The sequence below is a fragment of the Canis aureus genome, chromosome 11 (genome assembly GCF_053574225.1).
Source record: "Canis aureus isolate CA01 chromosome 11, VMU_Caureus_v.1.0, whole genome shotgun sequence".
NCBI classification, from domain to species: domain Eukaryota; kingdom Metazoa; phylum Chordata; class Mammalia; order Carnivora; family Canidae; genus Canis; species Canis aureus.
In genome coordinates, this window is record NC_135621.1 from 60,223,033 (window position 1) to 60,239,812 (window position 16,780).

At 35.5% G+C, this 16,780-nt stretch overlaps 1 long non-coding RNA gene across 1 annotated transcript in view; it reads left to right on the plus strand.

Moving 5' to 3' along the window:
* Window positions 1–16,780, plus strand: part of LOC144324182 (uncharacterized) — a 248,358-nt gene that overhangs the window by 38,008 nt on the left and 193,570 nt on the right. The window lies entirely within an intron of this gene.

Sequence of the window (16,780 nt, forward strand, 5' to 3'; positions counted from 1 at the left end):
CATTTCTTTTTCAGATTATTTGTTGTTAGCATATACCGATTTGATTCTCTTCTACAATTATTTCTCTTATTGATATTTTTTATTTGGTGATTCATAATTCTCATGGTTTTCTCTTATTAGTAAACGATGATTTTATTTGTTTTTTTAAATATATTTAAAGCAGTTATTTAAAATCTTTGTCTAGTAATGTCGGAACTTCAGGGAGAGATTCTATTCATTTCTTTTTTTGCTTTGTATGGGTCACATTTTCTTGTTTTTTTTGTTTTGTTTTGTTTTGTTTTGTTTTGTTTTACATGCCTTATAGTTTTTTTTTTTTGTAAAAGATTTTATTTATTTATGAGAGAGACAGCACACACAACTGGGAGGAGGGGCAGAGGGAGAGAGAAGCAGACTCTCTGATGAGCACTAAGCCCAATGTGGGGCTCTGTCCCAGGATCCCAATATCAAGACCTGAGCCAAAGGCAGATAGATGTGTAACTGACTGAGGCACCCAGACACCCCAAGCCTTGCAGGTTTTGTTGAAAAGTGGACATTTTGAATGCTATGATCATGCAAATTTGGGAAATCATACTCCCTCTCTTTTTTTTTTTTTTTTTTTGTGGTGGGGCTGGGCTTCTTGTTGTTGCTTTTTGTAGTGGTAGTTGTTTGGTGGCTTTTCTAAACTAATTTTATAAAATTAGTATTTATCATGTTTGGCCACTGTATTCTGTTCTGTTAACTTATTTATCAGCTGGTGATTGGACAAATATTTCATTAAGTGACTGGAACTAAAACGAAATCTCCCAGCTTTTCAGATGGGCATATCTTTGACACTCAGACAATGCTTGTACAAGCCTGAAGAAAGCCAGAGCTCAACATATAGGGCCTTCTCATGTCTTTACTGAATATGTGCATATTCTGGGTATGAACATGGCCTCCTGGATTACCAGTAACATTTTGGATCTTTTCAAAACCCTTACTCCTTAAAGCATTTCATTTGTCAACTTTTTTTCCTCAAGCTTTTTGGTTAGTCTGTTATTTTATCAAACTGTCATCCATTGTCCTTTGGCAGATATGACTAATGTATTTCCTTGTAAATTTGACAAACATCTTTCCTCAGATAGCCGACTTAGCACTGTGAACATCCTGAGTTAGGCAAGATAAAGGCCAGCCCTTTGATCTAAGGAGCACCAGATAGGTCAACAGAACACCCACATCTCTTTGTGAACCGAGTCTGTTTTGTTCTCTCTGGTATTGCCGTCTGTGCTGAGAATGTGTGTTGTTATCTTTCAGGCCAAATCTGAGCCAGTTATTGGGTAATGGGGTGAGGGTAAGTTCAATACCACAAAGCATTCAGTTTTTACTAAATCCCCAGTTTTTCTTGGTTATACATTATCTTAGTTGCTGCAAGTTTCTAGTTGTTTCCAGAATTCCAAAAAAGTTGATTGACAGGTTTTGCCAGTGTTTTTATTGACTTTATGAAGGGACAGGCTTATATTTTCATTCTATGCCATTTTTTTTAAGAACACTCTCTTCAGGATTTTAACAAATAATAACATAGAATATTTACTGATAAGAATAAAAATTATGTGAAGTATTAATATCTTAATACGGTGGGTATATTTTATTACAAAATGAAACAAACGTATAACCTATATACTACTCTACACTTTGACCCATTTTAACTCATATATCTTTTTTAATAATTGGAAATAGACTATATATTTGTCACATGGTATAAGAAAACAGGCAGTTAAATTCTGTTTGACTGTGTTCATCATTGTACTACCATTTTGCCAAGATTCAAGCAGGGTTAGGAGAGTCATTAGTAGTTACTATTTAGCTCCAGAGTAAAATACATACACTATTAGTAAAGCCTTTCTTCACTCTGTTACTACCCTGGCAGTATTGATTCTTAGATATTGTGGCCTCACAAAAGATGAGGAGAATTGTATGGGATATGTGTATTGACCTAAAATTAAGTGCTTGGCAAAAAAAAAAAAAAAAAAAAAAAAAAAAAAATATATATATATATATATATATAAAGTATACAGGGAGATACTGAAATGGTAAACAAGGGTTTTGCTACTTTGTTTAAACATTAAATTTGTTTGCATATTCTGTGTGTGTGTGTTTTAGGCATTTATTGACTTCTACTAAAAATAGTTCAAAATACCGTTTTAACTTGTTTAATTTCAATAAGGAGGTTTAGGAAAGTTGTTCTTATCTGTTATTTCAGAAAAATATAGCCTCAATAATGGTAACTAACATTGATTTAGAAATTCATGGTTTATAAATTTATGATTATTGGTTTCTCCATAGTTTGTCCCTTTAATTCTCACAAAAATGTATTCGCAAAGGAAAAAAAAATGTTCAGAAATGTCAAGAATAACTTGGGGTCACACATCTAGTAATTGAACAAACTGGAACTATAAATCACATACTCTCCCCAATACCATGCATTTAAAAATGTGTACAGGCTTGAAAGACAGACTTAGTGTGAACCATTTCCCTAACTAAGCAGTCCATGGAATTGATTTAGTGGAATTCTGAAATTTCACCTCTGTCTATCATCTCAGGGGGACATCATTAAAATCATTTCTTAATGTAATGGTATAAATGGGTTCTCCAATATTTTAGGCTTTTCTCTGAGGGAGGACTTGCCTGAAGCCTTTGATGTTGTTTAATCACAAGGCTTTTTGATCTTGCTTGGTTATACCAATTTTGCATAATATTCCCCTGCCAATAATAATTCTATCATATGAAATTGCTCTGTTTTTTGCTCAATGGTCATCAAAGAATATTTGTTTCAGCCAAATTAATTGCCTGTGTTATAAATGCAACCAAGGGATTCATTTCCGTGAGAAGTTTAAAAGCTGGTTCACTATCTAAATTTTGAGTACCTATTGGGTTACAAATTTTTTAAGCTTTTATTCCCAACCTTGGGGGAGAAAGAAATGTCATATCATTATTCTAAATTACCTTTAATATGTATCAGAGTTTGGGGATAACAAAATAAATAAGAAGTCCAGTTGACCAAAGAGAATAGAAGTGTGCTTGATTTAAAAGTAAACTATTGATACTTGAGTTGTATGAGAAATGAAATACCTTTGTCTATGAACCTAAAGAACATTTACTGAGCAGTCAGTGTTCTGAATCTCTATGAGATCAGTAATCAGAAGCATTATTCCATGGAAAAGAATGTCTGCATGGATGGGTATTGGGGAAAAATGGGTTTCAAGCCAGACCCTTCTGTCTTGGTTTGCTCATCAGTTTTATTTTTTTATTTTTATTTTTTAAAAAGATTTTATTTATTTATACACAGAGAGAGAGAGAGAGAGAGAGGCAGAGAGAGAAGCAGGCTCCATGCAGTGAGCCCGATGTGGGACTCGATCCAGGGTCTCCAGGATCACGCCCTGGGCCGCTGGCGGCGCCAACCGCTGTGCCACCAGGGCTGCCCTGCTCATCAGTTTTAATTGTTTATAGGATTATTGTATTTTGGGGGAGTAAGTATGAAAGATGTTTTAAAAACTATAAAGTGAATCATAGACATAAAGTGATTTTATTACACACATTAATAATTCTTAAGGGAGTGTAGCCGTGTGCCATATCAGCTATTCATTTTGGAAGGTGACTCCCTCGTTGCCCCTTCTTAAGATGTTTGTCTGCCATTACAGCAACATTTCCAGCCCTGCCATTAGGCAGGGTAGAGGAAGTCATAACGCTTAGCTCTCCTTTAATTCAAGAAATATTATTGGTTCAGTTGAGACAAAGTAAGTCACAAAGTCAAATTTCAAGAACAGTGTTGGCGGTGGCTCTGGAATAGCTGGAATCCAGGTTTAGACACCATCAGGATTTCCTCAACATTTGATGCTGATTCTCTCTCTATACTGATTGCTTCTTATTTGCTTTACCCTTATGACCTCATTCAATAAAGTTACTTTCCAAAGGCTCTACCTCTTAATATTATCCCACTGGGGATAGAGTTTCCAAATATGAATTTTGGAAGGAGACAAACATGCAGTCCATAACATTCCATTCCTGGCTTCCAAAATGCAAGTCCTTTTCACATGCAAAATACGTTTATCCCAGCTCAACAAACTTAAAAGTCTTAACTTGTTCCAGCATCAACTCTGAAGTCTAAAATCCAAAGTCTTATCAAATATCTAAATAAGATGTGAGGAAAACTCGAGGTATGATTTATCCTGAGGCAAATTCCTCTTCAGCTAGGACTCTGTGAAACCAAACATGCTTCTAAATTATGGTGGTGGGACAGGCATGGGATAGACATTCCCATTCTAAGATGGAGAAACAGGCAAGAAGAAACAGGTAATGGATCCTAAGTAAGTCTAAAACCTAAAAGGACAAATAGTAATAAAGCTTAAGGCTCAAGAGTAACACTTTTTGATTTGATGCTTTACTTTCCAGTCCCACTGGGGTGGCAGTGCTGCCCCATGGCTCAGTAGTACATCCCTACAATGACTCTGTAGTGACTTTACCCCTACAGTAGCTGTCTGTCTGGCCCTGAGGCTCTTCAGGGCTCACTGCCCTGTGGCTATAGCTCTCCCCGTTGGGAGTCCTAGCCTGTAGCTCCAATGGGCAGCCATATCCTTTGAAATCTAGGTTGACATAGCGATTCCCCTTATGACTCTTCTGAGTATAGCCCACGCTAAACTCATTGCAGGGTTCAATCCCTGAGGCCCAGGGCAGGGGCATCCTGGCCTGTCTGACTGGTTAGATGGCCTCCTCCTTTGAAACACCTCATCCTCCAGGCCCTTGTATACTGGGCCTGTGATGGGAGTAGCAGCCCTGATTGTCTGATTTGATTTTTGGGTCATTCTTCAATTACCTTGTTATTCTTCAGTTGTCTTGAAATAGTTCCTGGCTTCTGTTCAGATGCCTGATTTATTCTAATCTCCTTATCGAAGGTTTGGTTGGCCATACCCTTAATGTTCTCATTTTTTGTAATATGAATGGGCTGAGAATTTTCCAAATATTTAAATTCTGCTTATTGTTTTAAGTATTTTTAAAAGTTCCTGTTACTTAACATACAGTGTAATACTAATTTCAGGTGTACAATATAGTGATTCAACACTTGCATAGAACATCAGGTGCTCATCACAAGTGTACTCCTTAATTCCCATCACCTATTTAACTCATTCCCCCCACCTACCTCCTCTCTGGTAACCATCAGTTTGTTCTCTATAGTCTGTTTCTTGGTTTGCAACCCTCTTTTTTCCCCTCTTTGCTCATTTATTTTGTTTCTTATTTACATATGAGTGAAATCGCATGGTATTTGTCTTTTTCTGACTGACTTATTTTGCTTAGCATCCATTTTAGCTCCATCCATTTTGTTGTGAATGGCAAGATTTCATTCTTTTTTATGGCTGAGTAATATTCCAGTGTGTGTGTGTGCTTCTTTATCTATTCATCAGTTGTTGAACACGGGCTGTTTCTATAATTTGGCTATCGTAGGTATCCCATTGTAGACATTGGGGAGCATGTATCCTTTTGAACTAGTATTTTTGTATTCTTTGGGTAAACACCTAGTAGTGCAATTGCTGGATCATAGGGTAGTTCTATTTTTAACTTTCTGAAGTACCTCCAAACTGTTTTCCACAGTAGCTATACCAGTTTGCATTTCCACCAATAGTACAAGAAAATTCCCCCTTTTCCACATCCTTGCCAATGCCTGTTGTTTCTTGTGTTGTTAATTTTAGCCATTCTGATAGGTGTGAGATGAAATCTCATTATAGTTTTGATTTATATTTACCTGATGATGAGTGTTGAACATCTTTTCATGTGTCTGTTGGCCATCTGTATGTCTTCTTTGGAAGAATACCTATTCATGCCTTCTGTGTATTTTTTAATTGAATTATTCATTTTTTGGGTGTTGAATTTTATAAGTTCTTTATAGATTTTGGATACTAACCATTTATAAGATATGTCATTTGCATATATTTTCTACCATTTCATAGGTTGACTATTAATTTTGTTGATTTTTATCTTCACTGTGCAGAAGCTTTTTATTTGATAAAGTCCGAATAGTTCATTTTTGCTTTTGTTTCCTGTTTCTCAGGAGACGTATCTAGAAAGAAATTGCTATAGCTGATGCCAAAGGGTTACTTCCTATGCTTTCCTCCAGGATTTTGATGATTTCCTGTCTCACATTAATGTCTTTCATCCATTTTTTTTAAAATCGTTTTTTAAAATTTTATTTATTAATGAGAAAGAGAGAGAGAGAGAGAGAGGCAGAGACATAAGCAGAGGGAGAAGCAGACTTCACGCAGGGAGCCCAACGTGGGACTCGATCCCCGGTCTCCAGGATCACACCCTGGGCCGAAGGCAGGCACCAAACCGCTGAGCCACCCAGGAATCCCCTCTTTCATCCATTTTGAATTTATTTTTGTGTATGGTGTAAAAAAGTGGTTCAGTTTCATTCTGTTACATGTTGCTGTCCAGTTTTCCCAACACCATTTGTAAGGGACTGTCTTTTTCCCATTGGATATTCTTTCCTGCTTTGTTAAAGATTGACAAATAGTTGTGGATTACTTTTTGCATTTTCTATCCTGTTCTGTTCATCTATTCATCACTTTTTGTGCCAGTACCATACTGTTTTATCACTACAGCTTTGTGATATAACTTGAAGTCCAGAATTGTGATTCCTCCAGCTTTTCTTTTTTGAGGTTGCTTTATCTATCCATGTGGAGACTTTTCTCGTTCCATACAACTTTTAGGATTCTGTCTTCTAGTTCCATGAAAAATACTGTTGGTATTTTGATAGGGATTGCATTGAATGTGTAGATTGCTTTGGGTTGTATAGACATTTTAATAATATTCGTTCTCCTAATCCATGAGCATGGAGTGTTTATCCATTTGTTTGTGTCATCTTCAGTTTCATTAGTATTTTATAGTTTATAAATATAAGTCTTTCACCTCTTTGGTTAGGTTCATTCCTAGGTATCTTACGGGTTTTGGTGCAATTATAAATGGGATCGCTTTCTTGATTTCTCTTTATGCTGCTTCATTTTTGGTGTATAGAAATGCAACCAATTTCTGTATGTTGATTTTGTATTCTCTGACTCTGCTGAATTTGTTTAGCAGTTGTAGCAGTACTTTTCAAGTGCACATGGAACGTTGTCCAGAATAGATCACATTTTAGGTCACAAAACAGGCCTCAATGAATACAAAAAGATTGAAATCATACCTTTTCTGACCACAATGCTATGAAACTAGAAAAAATCTGGAAAGACCACAAATACATGGAGGTTAAACCCCATGCTACTTACCAATGAATGGTCAACCAGTAAATCAAAGAAGAAATTAAAAAATACATGAAAAAAAAATGAAAATGAGAACACAATGGCCCCAAACCTTTGGGATACAGCAAAACCTTTGGGAATAGGTAAAAATATAATACAGGCTTACCTCAAAAAGCAAGAAAAATCCTAAACAACTTAACCTTACACCTAAAGGATTTAGAAAAACAGACAACAAATGAAGCATAAAGACAGCATAAGGGAGAAAATAATAAAGATTAGAGCAGAAATAAATGATCTAGAATTTAAAAAACCAATAGAACAGATCAGTGAAACTAGAAGCTGGTTCTTTGAAAAAAGTAATAAAATTGATAAACATCGAGCCAGAATTATCAAAAAGAAAAGAGAAAGGACCCAAGTAAATGAAATTACAAATGAGAGGAGAAATAATAACCAACACCAGAGAAATACAAGCAATTATAAGAGAATGTTATGAAGAACTATATGATAACAAATTATACAGTGTGGAAGAAATGGATAAATTCCTAGAAATATATAAATTACCAAAACAGAAATAATAAATAATAGAAAACTTGAACAGACCTATAACTAGCAAAGAAACTGAATCAGTAATCATAAAGCTCCCAACAGACAAAAGCCCAGGACCAGACAACTTCACAAGTGAATTCTATGAAACTAAAAAATAGTTAATATCTATTCTTCTCAAAGTATAGAAAAAGAAGGAAAGCTTGCAAATTTGTTCTATGAGACCAGCATTACCCTGATACCAAAACCAGATAAATACTCCACTAAAAAAGACAAGTACAGGCCCATATCCCTGATGAACACAGATGCAAAAATTCTCAGTAAAATACTAGCAAGCCAAATCCAGCAATATATTACAGAAATCATTAACCATAATCGAGTGGGATTTATTCCTGGGATTTAGGATGGTTCATTAATTACAAATCAATCAATATATCACATCAACAAGAGAAGGGATAAGACACATATGATCATTTCAGTAGTTGCAGAAAAACAATAAAGTAGATTCATTCATGATAAAAACCCTCAACAAAGTAGAGTTAGAGAGAACATACCTCAACATAATAAGGGCCATATATGAAACACCTATAGCTAGTATCATCCTCAGTAGGGAAAAAGTGAGAGCTTTTCCTCTACAGTCAGAAACAAGATAGAGATGTCCACTATCACCACTGCTATTCAACATAGTACTTTAAGTCCTAGTCACAGCAATCAGACAACAAAAAGAAATAAAAGGCGTCCAAATCTGGAAGGAAAAAGTCAAACTTACATAATTTACAGAGGACATGATAATCTATATAGAAAACCCAAAAGACTCTGACAAAAATCTGCTAAATTTTGCTTAATAATTCCATCTTCAAGTCATTTCTCTCCTCACATTTTACAATTGGGAGTCAGGAGAAGCCAGGCTGCACCATCAATACTTTGCTTAGAAGTTGTTTTGGCTGAATAGCCAATTTCATCTCTCATAAGTCCTACCTTCCATTGACGCTAGAACACAAGCACAATTCAGTCAAATTCTTTACTACTTTTAATAAGGATTGACTTTCCTCCAGTTTCCAGTGACATGTTACTCATTTTTGTCTGAAACCTCACCAGAAAGACCTTCATTCTCCATTCTTCTACCAACATTCTGTTCAAGATTACTTAGGCACTCTCTAAGAAGATTGAGGCTTTTTCTTCAGCTTTCTTCTTTTCTTTCTGAGCTCTTACCAGAATCTTCCTTAATGGTCTTCATGGTAGTGTAAGGTATTTTTTTTTATTATGCATTCAAAACTTTTTTAGCCTGTGCCCATTATCAGTTCTAAATCCACTTCTACATCTTTAGGTATTTGTTAAAGCAGAACATCTGCTCCTTGGTGACAATTTCTGTCTTGGCCTACAGTATTAAGAATACCATTGACTGGATGGCTTATAAACAACTGAATTTTTTTCTCACAGTTCTGGGTATTAATTCCATTCATGAGGGCTCTATCCTCATGATCTCTTCTAATCCTAATTATACTTCAAAGACCCTGCCTTGGTGGTAGAGTTTCCACATACAAATTTTGGGGAAATATAAGTGTTCAGTCCATAACATATGTATATACCACATCTTGTTTAACCTTTTATCCTCTGATAAACACTTGGATTGTTTCTACCTTTTGGTTACTATGAATAATACTGCTATGAACATGGAGTCAGATACTTCCTCGAGACCCTGTTTTCAATTCTTTTGGACCCAGAAGTGGAATTGATAATTATATAGTCATTCTGTTTTTAAGTTTTTGAGGAATGTCCATGCTCTTTTTGTAATGGTTGCACCATTTTACATTACCACCAACAGTGCACAAGAATTAAAATTTCTCCACATTCTCACCAACACTTGTTATTTTTTATTTTGCAGACAGTAGCCATTTTGGTGGATGTAAAGATTTATTCATTGTAGAAATTTCTGTCTTAAGCTATATGTCCATCTCTTTTTCCCTTTTAAGAATGCATATAACTGAATGAGAGTGATTTTATTATGTCTCATCACAGATCTATTCTAATTCACTTTTTAACCATTTAAGGACTAAAAATTTGCTTATTTTAGCAACATGTAACATACAATCTCATGCTGTCTGGTAAGAATTATAAAGCATACGTAATTAAAGCATATCTCCCCACTGCAACCAAGGAGGAACTTTGCAGACAACTGACCTGTGGGAAAGAACAGCCAAAACACAACAGCAGAGTGGCATACAGCATACATCAGAAACACTTCCTGAAGTGCCAGGCCCTGGATAGTGTGTAACCACTTCTTAATAAAGTATTACTCTCAGAAGCAGGAAATGTAACAAGCTTTCATAACATGTAAAAGACAGAAACCTAGACATAATGACAAGATAGAGGATTTCTCCCCAGAAGAAATCAAGAAGAAATCACAGCCAGGGATTTGCTCAAAATAGATATAAGCAATATATTTGAACATAAATTTAGAACAACATTTATAAGAATATTAGATGGGCTTGAAAGAAGCATAGAAGATACCAGAAAAACCCTGTTTGCAGAGATAAGTGACCTAAAAACTAGTCAAGACAAAATAAAAAAGTGTTATAACTGAGATGCAAAACTGTCTGGGTATAATCACAATGAGGATGGAAGAAGTAGAGGATTGAATAGGTGATAGAGGAAATAAAGTTATGGAAAATAGTGAAGCTGATAAGAAAGAAAGATAACTATTAGATCATGAATGTAGACTTAAGGAACTCAATGATTCCATAAAGTGCAGTAATATCCATATTATAAGAGTCCCAGAAGACAAATAGCAGGAAAAAGGGGCAGAAGGTTTATTTGAACAAATTATAGCTGAGAACTTCCCTAATCTGGGGAAGGAAACAGGCCTTCAAGTTCAAGAGGCACAGAGAACTCCCCTCAAAAATAAAGAAAAACAAGTCAACACCAAGACATAGCATAGTGAAACTTACAAAATACTAAGATAGAGAATTCTGAAAGCAGCTAGGGACAAAAGTCCTTAACCTGCAAGGGTAGACACATAAGGTTAGTAGCAGACCTTTCCATAGAAACTTGTTAGGCCAGAAGAGAGTGGCAGGTTATATTCAACGTGCTAAGTGGGAAAATATGCAGCCAAGAATACTATATTCAGCAAAGCTGTCATTCAGAATAGAAGGGGAGATAGAGTTTCAAGACATGCAAAAACTAAAGGAGTTCATGAACACTAAAACCTCAAAGGGATCTCTTTGAGCAGGATAGAGAGGACCAAAGCAACAAAGACTAGGAAGGTACAGAGACAGTCTATGGAACAGTGACTTTACAGATAATACAGTGGCACTAAATTCATATCAATTAGTAATTACTCTGAATGTAAATGGACTAAATGCTCTAATGAAGAGACATAGGGTATCAGAATGAATAAAAAACCAAGACCCATCAATATGCTGTTTATGAGACTCATTTTAGACCCAAAGACACCTCTATATTGAAAGTGAAGGGGAGGAGAACCATCTATCATGCTAATAGAAATTAAAAGAAAGCTGGAGTAGCCATACTTATATCAAACTAGATTTTAAACCAAAGACTGTAATCATAGATGATTATATCATAATAAAGGGGTCTATCCAACAAGATCTAACAATTATAAGTATTTATGCCCCCAACTTGAAAGCAGCCAAATATATATATCAAATAATAACAAAGTTAAAGAAACTCATTGATGATAATACAATAATAGGAGGAGGAGTTTAACACCCCACTCACTGCAATGGGCAGACCATCTAGGCAGAAGATCAACAAGAAAACATCGGACTTGAATGACACACTGGAACAGATGGACGTAATAGATATATTCAGAGCATACAAACCTAAAGCAGCAGAATAGACATTATTCTCGAGTGTACATGGAACATTCTCCAGAATAGATCACATCCTGGGTCACAAATCAGTGACCCAGTACTCAATCAGTACAAAAATATTGAGATCATATCTTGCATATTGTCAGACCACAGTGCTATGAAACTTGAAGTCAACCACAAGAAAAAATTTGGAAAGCCCACAAATTCACAGAGGTTAAAGAACATCATACTAACGAATTAATGGGTTAACCAGGAAATTAAAGAAGACATAAAAAAATAGATACAAATGAAAATGAAAACATGACAGTCTAAAACTGGGATGCAGCAAAGGTGGTCCGAAGTGGGAGGTATATAGCAATACAGTCCTACCTCAAGAAGTAAGAAAAGTTGCAAATACATCACCCAATTTAATATCTAAAGGAGCTGGAGAAAGAACATCAAATAAAGCCTATAACTAACAGAAGGGAAATAAAAAGGATTAGAGCAGAAATAAATGTTATAGAAATAAAAAAAATAGAACATATAAGGATACTAGGAGCTGGTTCTTTGAAAGAATTAACAAAATTGATAAGCCCCTACACAGACTGATCAAAAAGAAAGGAGAAAGGATTCAAATAAATAAAATAATGAATATAAGAGGAGATATAACAACTAACACTGCAGAAATACAAACATTATAAGAGAATAATATGAGGAATTATAAGCCAACAGGTTGGGCAATATGGAAGAAGTAGATAAAAATCATAGAAACAAAAAAAAAAAATCATAGAAACATATAAATTGCCAAAACTGAAATAGGAAGAATAGAAAACCTGAACAGACCCACAACCAGCCAGGAAATTGAATCAGTAATAAAAAATCTTCCAACAAATGAGTCCAGGGGCAATGGCCTCCCTGGGCAATTCTTCCAAACATTTAAAGAATTAATTAAATTAATACCTATTTACCTATTCTTCTGAGGCTCTTTCAAAAAATGGAAATGGAAGGAAAACTCCAAACTTATTCTACAAGGCCAGCATGACCTTGATTCCAAAACCAAAGAACCCACTAAAAAGGAGAACCACAGACCAATACTTCTTATGAACATGGATGCAAAATTCTTAAGAAGATACTAACTAATTGAATCCAATGGTACAATAAAAGGATTATTCACCATGATCAAGTGGGATTTATTTCTGTGCTTCAGAGATGGTTCAGTATCCACAAAATAATCAACTTGATATACCACATTAATAAAAGAAAGGGTAAGAACCATATGATCCTCTAAATAGTGGTAGAAAAAGCAATTGACAGAATGCAGTATCCTTTCTTGATAAAACCCCTCATGAAAGTAGAGATAGAAGGAAAGTACCTCAACATCATAAAGGCCATACAGAAAATCCACAGCTAATATCATCCTCAGTGGGAAAGACCTGAGAGCTTTTACCCTAAGGTCGAGAACAAGACAGGGATGTCTACTCTTACCACTGTTGTTCAATGTAGTACTAGAAGTCCTAGCCACAGCAATCAAGACAGTTCGATCTGGGCACAAGAACAGACACAGAGATCAATGGAACAAAATAGAGAACCTTGAAATGGATCCACAGCTATATGGTCAGCTAATCTTTGACAAAGCAGGAAAGACTATCAAATGAGAAAATGTCTCTTCAAGAAATGGTGTTGGGAAAACTACATAGTAACATGCAGAAAAGTGAAACTGGACCACTTTCTTACAAAAATAAATAAAAAATTAGAAATGGATGAAAGACCTAAATGTGAGACAAGCAACCACCAAAGTCCTGGAGGAGAACACAGGCAGCAACCTCTTTGATCTCAGTTATAGCAACTTCTTACTAAATTCATCACCAGAGCCAAGGGAAACAAAAGTAAAAATGAACTATTAGGACTTCATCAAGATAAAGAGCTTCTGCATAGTGAAGGAGACAGTCAGCAAAACTAAGTCAATCTATGTGATGGGAATCCAAAATCTGTAAAGAACCTATTAAACTCAACACCCAAAAAAACCAAATAGTCCAGTTTGAAATGGGCAGAAGATGTGAGCAGATATTCCTCCAAAAAATAATATACAAGTGGTTAATGGACTACTAGGTATTTATCCAAAGAATACTAAAATTAAAATGCTGATTTGAAGGGGCATATGCACTCCAATGTTTATGCCAGCATTATCAACAATAGCCAAATTATGGAAAGAGCCCAATGTCCATTGACTGATGAATGGAGAAACAAGTGATATATATGTATATATGTGTGTGTGTGTGTATATATATATATATATATATATATATGGAATATTACTCATTATATGGAATGTAATGGAATATAACCTATCAGAAAGAATTAAATACTGCCATTTGCAATGACATGATGGAAAAAGAGTGTATTATGCTAGGCAAAGTCAGTCAGAGAAAGACAAATATCATATGATTTCACTCACATGGAATTTAAGAAGCAAAACAGATGAACATAGTGGTAGGGAAGGAAAAATAAAATAATATAAAAACAGAGAGGGGGCAAACTATAAGAGATTCTTAACCACAGAGAACAAATAGGGTTGCTGGTGGGGAATTGGGTGGGAAGATGGGCTAATGGGTGATGGGCATTAAGAAGGGGACTTGTGATGAGCATTGGGTGTTGTACTAAGTGATGAATCACTAAGTTCTACTCCTGAAGCCAAACAACTGAAGCCACATATTCTATCTGTCTTCCGTCTGTAAGGGTGGCCTGATGACCCAATTCTGGACAATCAAATGCAAAGAGTATTCTCATGGAGAGCTTCTAGAAATGACTTTCCTCCCTGATAAAAGAAATGTGAGATCCTTTTATATTTTTGCACCCTAGGTACCCACTGTTCCTTTCCTATGATTATGATTCAATGTGGATGTGATACTTGGAATTATGCCATTACATTCAGGAGTAAAGAAGGATGCCAAATTCTTCTATTCAGTTTTATACTGAAGATCCTAGTCAATGCAGTAAGATAGAGAAATAAAGTTAAAAAATTAGAAAGGAAAAGAAAAAATTAATTTGCTATAGATATGATTGCTTTCATAGAAAACTAGAAAACATATGTAGACACATGATAGAACTAGTAATAGAGTTTTACAGGTTTTCTGGAATCAAGATTAACTGAAAAAAGATTATATAGCCAATATTAATCATAAAAAATTAATACATTTAACATTACATAATTAATTATAAAGTAATTAGGACTAACTAACAATTTTGTAGTGCTTTTAAAAAGGGGATAATTTCAAAATGTTTTTGAAGTATGTAAGACTTGAATAAAAGGACACAGGGTTTTGGAATTGAAATACTCATTTTAAAGACGCATCAATTTACTGCAAACTAATTTTTTTTTAATTAATTAATTTATTTATGATAGTCACACGAGAGAGAGAGAGAGAGAGTCAGAGACACAGGCAGAGGGAGAAGCAGGCTCCATGCACCGGGAGCCCGATGTGGGATTCGATCCCGGGTCTCCAGGATCGCGCCCTGGGCCAAAGGCAGGTGCTAAACTGCTGCGCCACCCAGGGATCCCACTGCAAACTAATATATATTTTCTATGCAATGTCTACTCAAACCCTAAAAGGATTTGTTGGGGGTCTTTACAGCTCCTCAGAAAATCAATGTGAAATTACACACAGAACAGATAAATGTTATGACTTTATAATAGAATACTGCAAAGGTCAGATGAATAAATGAGCCACAGTTTACACCTCAAAAACCTGACACTGAGTAGAAAAGTCAAGTTTCCAAATGGTGTGTAAGTTATGCCTTTAATGTAAAACTTGAAAATGAGGAATAGTCATAGATTTAAAAAAAATGCAGGATAATGATGAATACCAGGTTCAAGACAATGTTACCTCTGAGGAAAAAGAAGGGAAAAGGATAGGAGTGAAATCTATATGGGCTTAAATTGATTGAAGTATTTTATTTCTTAATCTGAGAGTCTATTACATGGATGTTTATTATACAATTTCTACAATTTTTGTATGCCTGAAATGTTTCATAATTATCTTTCTGTCTATGTGTATATTGTCCCTCATCTCTCTCTATCTACTCATCCTCATCTGCCTGTTGTCTGCCATCTGGAACATGCAGGACAAAATGGATAGTAGTTCTATGGATACTAGGTTATTCCCTTTACTTTGCTGAATATTTTAACATAAGAGTTTCTAAAAGATTATGCTCACTATGTGTGGATAATGGATCCGAGGAGTTAAGAAGAGGTACGAGGAACCATTGAGTCTTATTGTAGTAGCAGATGGAAGAAAATAGTGAATCTGAAAATTGTTTTGGAAGCCGAATGGCCATCTATGGAGACTACTTGAAAGTGTAGGGAAAGCTGGTATGAGGCTATTTCTCTTGTTTCTGTCATGAGCCTCCTAGTGGACAATAAAGTGACTTCTGTTGCTAGAGAATATATGTGAATAGTGCTGTTGATGATTGGGGCAACATGACCTCTTATTTATTGAATTTTAATATTCACAATTTATATTTCTTGCAACATTTCTTGATTTGTCATATACCCTAATAAGTACATCCTGAAGCTTTTGCTACGGAGTCCAACAGAAGGAATTTTCTGATGTTGCTTTGATTCCTTCTGAAAAGTCCGACTTAAAATTTTCCATTTAAGGAAGTAAACTTTTTCAGATAGCATACTCACCATTTATACTGACTTGGCTGGCATCAGTTGCTATAGGAGAGAACCAGCACTTGGTCCTGCTTGTGGACAGTATGGGCTTTGGACTGTGGAGATGCTGACAGGATTGAAACAGTGCCTGCAGCCGAGAATCACCTGTTAGGAAAGGGATGTTGGATAAAGATGGTGGCTGGGCATTGCAGAATGTACTGACCTGTATACTGGAGAGGGCCCTAAAGCGGGCAATGTGCAATGCTTTCATTGCTGTTAAGAATTCAGGGGAAAAATGTGTATTACAGGCATTATTTTTTTTTTTTTTTTTTTTTTTTTTTTACCCCAGCATGACTTCTGTGAATGCTGCCAATTGATCAGAACTTGCTGCATGTTGCTTTGTGGCCATTTGATTTCTGCACTATTCTGGATGTAGGATTAAAAAAATATTCTTGTACTTCATCAGTCATAGTAGATTGTACAACAAATAGTTCTTTCTCACTTTCAAAGTTATTTAAGATTTTGCCATA